Source organism: Copidosoma floridanum, unplaced genomic scaffold (assembly GCF_036245765.1).
Source record: "Copidosoma floridanum isolate Cflo_tuat_1 unplaced genomic scaffold, Cflo_Japanese_pri ptg000021l, whole genome shotgun sequence".
Taxonomy (NCBI): domain Eukaryota; kingdom Metazoa; phylum Arthropoda; class Insecta; order Hymenoptera; family Encyrtidae; genus Copidosoma; species Copidosoma floridanum.
In genome coordinates, this window is record NW_028321898.1 from 12,432,994 (window position 1) to 12,441,483 (window position 8,490).

Consider the following 8,490-nt stretch of genomic DNA (forward strand, 5'->3'; position numbering starts at 1 on the left):
CTTTTGTTCAATTATAATACAATGTGTATTCTTATATGTACATATCTATATTTATCGATTGAAAGGTGGTTATGTTACGTCAATGGAGGCAGCCTACTTAGGGCCTACTACCACCTGACGCTGCCAACGTAGGACCTCAACTGTTCGCCTACTTACAATTTCCGTTCGAGAGGCCCTGCTAGTATATATATACACTAGCCTCACTCCCTGGTGCGTTCCGCACGCCAACCCCTGAGAAGGAAGAAAAGGCCAATGAATTGAATCTTGAGACAAATTCTTAAGCTATAAAATCAATTAATTATGATTTACAAGTTGATAGCATGTGTAACAAATCTAGTACTGACATGTCACCCTATAAATTCTAAAAATTTTAATTTGGTTTTTAAATTTGAAAAATATACAAGGTGATAAGATTTAAAAAAATATGAAGACCATTTTAGTAAAGATTTTATCAGTAATAAACATATTCGTGCTCTCTCACACATAAATCACATTTTTTAATCAGAAAATAAGTCTTATTATTATGTCAGTTAACCGAGTTCCATAAAAATTTATGTAGAAAAAAATGATAATCTTATGGAAATTACATTGTATACGAAAGTGTCATAATACTTTTACAATTAATGAAATCCAAATAAAATAAAGTTTCGAAAATGACATGTAAAAAAATAAGTAGTATTATATTTTTATGGTCTTTGGGATACAGAAAAAACACTCTTATACTAAACCTTAAAGCATTGAATTATTTTTCTTATTGAATAAGTTTTATTGATGGCATGGACACGTGCTGCCTCAATATTACTTTTTAATGGAATGCTTAGTCATAGAAGTTTTTGTTTACTATGAGATTTGAACAATGCTGACCGTTTATTTTTCGAATCAAAATCGAAGAGAAAAAAATTAAAAGAAGTAGATTTCATAATTTAGGAAGATCACAAATTCAATGATCCAAAAAAAAATCAGTAAAAATTGTCAATAGAACTTACCGTGACTAATGTGATGCAGACATATATTTTGGAAACAAATTAATAGTTTTAGGTAAAGATTTTCATATATTCTGACAGTTTTAAAAAAAAATGGAAGAAATATAGTTGCTCTTGAAAGTTTTAGATCATTTTTTTTTGTCACATTTTCATACAATATAATAAGGTAATAATTCTTGCTGTCATAACTAAGAACTTTTATAATTACTGTTAGAAAATGGAGAAGGGCAGTTAAAATGATTTGAAATTTATAAAACATAAAAAACTGATGGTGTATGCTTGACAATTTTTTTTTAATTACAAATTGTGCAATACATTATGTTATTCTCACTTCCCATGATAAATACACTTAATTTTCAAACAACAAAATTCCACATCATTTACCAGGAGAAATTGACCCTAAGTATAGCATAGATAATTAAACTTATGAATGGGTTAATGAGTCTGACGACGATATTTACATAAATTTTTTACTTAATTTAAATAATATTCGTGAAGATTTGCCACCTCATAAGCTAAATTTGAAAATTAAAGTGATCGTCATGATAATCAGGAATAAAAGAATTACTGACGGTTCATATAATGGCATAATATTATAAATTACAAAAACATTTAGATACATCATTGTAGGTAAAATTATAACTCGTGGAAATATCGGAAAAAAAGTTTTTACTCCAACTTTGAATACTGGATGTACGTATTTATTACCCTTTGTTGTGTACGAAATGCAATTTCTTTTCGTATTCAATTTTTCAACGACCATTTTAATAAATTAAGAAACCTTAAGGCTAGAGTTTTGACTGAATTGGTTTATATTTGAACAAAAACTTATTTCTGCATGGTCAATTGTATGTTGCTTTATTAAGATCCCAAAGTAAAAATGAATTATTCATTTAAAATAATTATAATGATAAACTAGAACTAGAAAATATAGTTAAGGAATTTTTTTTTTTTCATTCTATTCAATTGTATTTCATGAAAAAATTTTACAGGACAACTTTATCTTTAAGTTTTTTGAACATAATCAAGATTAAAATAAAAAATGCAAAATTTTCTAATTAAACTACAGATTTTAGACTCATAACTAAGTAGTTTATAACAAATTTCTTCTGGTCCAGTATATAAACTCCTTTAAAAAAAGAAACAAAATAATTCAATAAATTTATTAAATTAATTAAATTGCCTTTCATGAAAAGTAGGACTAATGGCGAGAACTAGGATGTAGATATTTTAATTGTTCATTACATATTGCTTTAGTACATATTTTTTTTTTTTTAAATTATACTTTTTTAACAGTTTGATCAATATATGTAAAAATAATATGTTGTATTCTATTTAAACTGTGGTGTTGCCTACGTATGCGTCATAATGTGACTATTCCATAGGAGCAATATCAAGCATATAAGTACGGCGTTTACAACACTGATAAGAGTAGTATGAAACGAACTCTCGTCTGATACACATGTTAAGTTTAAAGAAAGATGTAGTGAAAGTGAAACTGAATTGTAAAAATAGGCTTGCATTTCGTTTCTCTTTTACAGGTTTGTAAATAATATCATATTGTAATTATCAGTGTAGTTTGAATTAAAGAAATATAATATCTCTTTTACAGAAACTTAGTTGGCTTATTAACTTAGTTTCAATACTTTCTAACTACCTTATAAAACGACATTTTAGTCATAAACAGAAGAAGAGTTGTAGAAAAGTTACTATTCGAATTCGCAGTTATAGCTACAAAAGAGAAGAAGCCTAATATATACGCCATAATCTCAATTACTGCGGAAGAAGGAACAATTTTCAAGATTCCTGATACTCTACGGCCGGCAAATTTGCACATAACTGTTGCAAATACAGCAACTTTTAAACAACTCCAAAACTCGTTTGCAATTCGCTGAAAATTACTTGGAAGAGATTACTGATGGAAAAGCTCCAACAACTACTAAAAGTGACGCTGATAAGCTAATAAAAATGCTCCAGTCTATAAGTGAATGTACACAAACACCTGTGAGTTTGGAGAGTGTCACACAAAAGTTTCTATTAGAGAAATTCACCAGCAAAAGTTACAATGCCAGCCAGTGGATTGAGTCATTTGAAAGTGAATGTGAACGTTTCAAAATAGAAGAAGATGAAAAGTAAATAGAGACTCTTAGATTATTTTTAGATAAGCCATTCTCGAATTGGTATTGGGATTCCAAAAGGTCACGTGACTCTCGTGGTGTATATAGTCACTTGGAGGAAAAATAACACAGGCCTTATAGGTGCAATTCTATTTTTATTTTTTTTACACGTTCAACGATTGTCATACGATAAAAGCCTTTCAATAACATATTTTTGAGGAGATGACAAAATCCTGCCTTACCAAAATCCCGCCTGTTTTCCTATATATCGTCGGGAACGGGAGAACTTTGTACAGGTTAAATGTGTGTTTTCGCACTTTTTAAGGAAAGTTTTAAGCTGCAAAAGACTAATTGAGTTGGGAAAACATAGTTAAGGTATTGTCATCTCCTCAAAAATGAGTTATTGAAAGGCTTTTATAGTATTACAATCGTTAAACGTGTAAAAAAATAAAAATATAATTGCACCTACAAGGTCTGTGTTATTTTCCCCCAAGTGACTATATATATCGCGAGAGTCACGTGACCTTTTGGAATCCCAATAGCTCAATGCTTATAAAGCTAAATGTGAAAGCAGAGTAGACACAATGGAAAGAAAAATTATGCGAAACTTTTATCAACAAAACATGGGATCAGATAACTTACACATTATCTTTTAAGTATCGAGAAGGTACGTTGCTAGAATATGCTTTAAGAAAAGAAAAGCTTTTATTGAATGTAAGACAGTTTGATGATAATAAACTCATTGATCCTATTGGGACCAGCTTGCCTGCCTTTATAGTAAATCGAATCGACAGGAAAAGCTTAAAGAAAGTCGAGGATCTTTACAGAGAAATAAGTAAATATCAGAACTTGGTTGAAACAAAAAATGCAGATGAAAAAGAAAATTTGTTTACAAAAAAAAGACAAATAAAGTTTTTTTTTGTAAAATTTGTGAAAAGATAAACAAAGTTACTCGATTCCACCCAGAGTCTGCATGTTGGTTTGAATTAAGAGAAACTTTATCCTATCATGATAAAGAGAAAAATAAAGTGAATTCAGTTAACAACTGTGAATTGTAAGTTAAATTGAATGACACGGCTCAAAAAAACTAGTAGTTCCACCATTAATTAGCGTCAAATTACGGTTAAATGATTCAATAGATGTACTTGGAATCTACGATTCAGGATCAAACGGGTCTTTGACACATTCAAAATTAATAAAATTGAAAAGAAAAAATAAAAGACACGATACTGAACAAGCGAATTTGATGACGATTAATGGTGCGACTGAAGCAAATGGGATGATAACAGTTAGAGATTGATTGGATTAAACATGACAATAGAATTCAAGTTAATTCAAAATGAAAACTTTGAAATTCTACAAAAAGTAGAAATAAGTCAAACTGATAAAAAATATACGAATGAAGTTAATGTTAACGAAAATTTTAATACACATCAATTTGAGATATTCTTAAATACTCTAGATTCTCATCAAAAAGTCAAGATTACTGAATCACTGGCAGAATATAAATCAACTTTTGCAAAAGACAAGTATGACTCAGATGGACTTACAAGTAAAAAAATACTGTAGTAAAAGACCTTATAAGTGTACTAAAGAAGATAAAATAGAAATAGAAAAACAAATAGCAACTTTATTAAAAAAAAGTTAAATAGAAGAATCTTATAGCCCATTTGCTGCACTATTTACTTTAGCATATAAAAAAGATGTAGGAACTAAATCCAGACTATGTATAGACTTTTGAAATCTAAATAAAATCGTTATGCCTCAATCGCAGCCTTTCTCGTTAATTGAAGATATAATAATAAAAACAAAAAACTGCAAATTTTCTTACACATTAGATATAAATTCAGCATTTTGGTCAATACCCTAACGAATAAACGATAGGTATAAAACAGCATTCGTAACTCAAGAAGTCCGTTTCCGATGGACTTGTTTACTTTTTGGATTAAGAACTGCACCAGCAATTTTCCAAACAATATAAAGTAACATTCAAAAAAACACAAATTAAATCACTATGTAGCAAATTACATAGATAACATTATCACATTTTCTAATACATTCACTCAACACATTATTCATTTAAAAAAACTGTTTGAAGCAATAAAAAAAAGATTTCAGGATAAAATTTTCTAAATGTTCGTTTGTATCAGACTTAGTGAGATATCTAGGCCACATCATAAAAAATAATTCAATTACTCCATTAAAAGACAATTTAATATTGATAAAAAGTTTTCCAACACCAAAAACACAAAAAAACGTCTGATAATTTTTAGGAAAAGTAAACTTTTATAATAAATACATACCTTATGCTTTAATATAACTCGATCCTTTTCATAATATACTAAGAAAAGGGTAAAAATTTATTTGGACTGAAACCTGCCCAAAAACGTTTGAAAAACTGAAAGAATTACTGTGCTCTAGACCTGTTCTAGAAATATTCGATTAAAATTTTTCTATATACATCTACTCTGATGCAAGTTTACAAGGTATAGGAGCTGTACTAAAACAAAAACAGCCAAATGAAGAAGAAAAATCCGTTGCTTATTTTTCAAAAATACTTAATGAATGCCAAAAGCAAAAGAAAGCTATATATTTGGAGTGCTTAGCAGTTAAAGAAGCTATTAAATACTGGAAATATTGGCTTATAGGAAGACCCTTCACTATTTTTTCAGATCATAAACCTTTAGAAGATATGAATATTAAATCCTGAACGGATGAGGAATAAGGGGATTTAGTGTACCATCTTTCTCAACATGATTTAAAAATTAAATACTGCCCTGAAAAAATAGATTTAGAAGCAGATTGTTTAAGTAGGAGTTCAGTTTTAGAACCGAATGAAAATAATTTTGAGCAACTAAAGACAGTAGATATAATACAATGGGAAGATATTGTGATGGATCAAAAAAAAATTTAGAGACACAAGATAACAAAAATAAATAAATTTAAAAATATGAAGTATTCTACAAAAGAGTAAAGAAAAAAAAAGAATCCTCCTGTCAGGAGATTTAAGTGGAGTATTAATTGAGAAAGTACTGAATACTACTGTCATATAGGAATAAGGCAAACGATAAACAAAATTGTGCCGTTTTTCATCAGAGAAAATTTAATACAAAACATACAGAACGTTTGTAAAGAGTGTAAGATCTGCATAAAGAATAAATTCACAGGTCAAAACAAAATAGGGTTAATATCTCATTTGGGACCTGCTACAAAACCATTTGAAATAATGTCAATAGATACTATCGGTGGATTCGGAGGTCTTCGCTTTACCAAAAGTTATTTAGACCTCTTAGTCGATCATTTCACATGATATGCCTACATTTTAACATCAAAAACGCAAAATGACTTTATTATATTAGTAAAACAAATTACACACGACAGTAAAGTTGGAATAATTCTATTACATCAATATCCCGGTATCAACTCTAAAGAATTCAAAGAACTTTTGTAGAATGAAAATACGCAGATAATTTTTACAGCTGTAAATTCACCATTCTCTAATGGATTAAATGAGCAACTGAACTAAACTTTAGTAAACAAGATACGTTGTAAAATCAACGAAACTCAAAAGAAATTAGCATGGACAACTATTGCACATGAGCTCACAAAAAGACACAACGAAACAGAGCACTTGGTCACTAGCTCCGCCCCAATTTATCTCTTGGAAGGAAAATTTTTACAGTAATTCCTAACAAACTGAAGAAAGAAAAATCACAACATGAACCTAAAAAAGACAGGAAATTTGCCTTAAATAACAGCTTAAAATCACACCAATATAATAAAAAACACTTTGATAAAAACAAAAATCACTATGAGTTTTAGGAACAAGATCTAGTGTATGTAGAAAACGGAAATAAATTGAATATATTAACATAAGATAAGTTGAGAATAGGTTCTTTTAAAATTTTGAAAAGTTATTGAGCTTGGTATACGAAAAAGATACAGGATATAAAAAGTCAGAATCTAATTTTTTCCATATTTCCAAACTTATACCGTTTTCAATTACTTAGAATCAAATTGAAATCGTCGTTTCCTATTTTCATTTTTTCCTTTTTTTTTCATTTTTGCTAAAATTGATTTATAGGGGGAGAAGGAGATGTAAAGATAATACGTTGTGTTCTCTTTAAACTGCACTATTCCATAGGAACTATATCTAGCATATAAGAACGACATTTACAACACTGATAAGAGTAGTACGAAACGAACTCTCGTCTGATACACATGTTAAGTTTAAAGGAAGATATAGTGAAAGTGAAACTGAATTGTAATAATAGGCTTAAATGTCGTTTCTTTAATACAGGTTTGTAAATAATATCATATTATAATTATCAGTGTAATTTCAATCACTCTACGTCCAGCTCCTTTAATAAGGGCACTACTAAGGCCACTTAGCACTTGGGAGCGGGACAAGGAAAGGGATGAGAGGCCTCCCTTTACAGAAGGGGGTAGGGGGAAATTAGGCAGTTTTTGCTGTGAGAAGGTCGCCTAAGCCCTCCTTGAGAAGCATTGTGTGGTGAAAAAGCATATGTGAAAAATCACAGCAGTACTTGCCCGAAAAGTCGCACTGGCCGGGAATCGAACCACGGTCTCCCACGTGCCAACCCACGACCCAGCCGACTGAGCCACCACGCGCTCACCTTAAATCTAAATCTAATAAATGTTAAAGTGGTCACTAGCAGGCCATTAGCAATACCCTATAGGCAGTGTGGAAAATTGTTCAACATTTTATATATGTGAGTTGTACATGATCATTTTGTTTGAGATAACAGAGAAACGTAACAGATTTTTTAACTGAAGTCTCTATCAGTTTATAGGGCGTTGAAAGATTTCATTAAAAATGAGAACCTTCTTGTAATAAGAAAAAATATTATCTTATTATGTAAAGATCTGCAAACATCATGTAAACAGGCTTTTCTTAAAGTTGTGCGAGGCATTGGGGCCTCTGTGGGTTTCTCAAAAAATTTTAGTGATCAGTGGAGGCCTCCAGAGTTTTTCTAAGAACTGTGGGATGTCAGTAGGGGATTGCTTCTATTTTGTTACTAAGAGATATAACAAGTCCCAGATGTTTATACAACCTTTAGATTTAAATATTATTCAAACAGCATTTTTAGAACGTAAATCCGACAAAAAAAAGTTAAGAGAAGTAGCTAATACAATGTTAAATAAAACATTAATGATTTCAAAGAAAGCTGTAGAAATAGTAAACTAAGCACTATAAGATTTGTGTGATAATTTACATTTTAGAGAAAGAACAATGATATTAGGCGGCGATTTCAGACAAATTTTACCGATTTAAAAAAGTATCTTCGTATCAGCTATTATATCATAAAGAAAGCAATCAAGTTCTCTTACTTAAAGCAATAGTTTTATATTTTTTTTTTTTTTTAAAT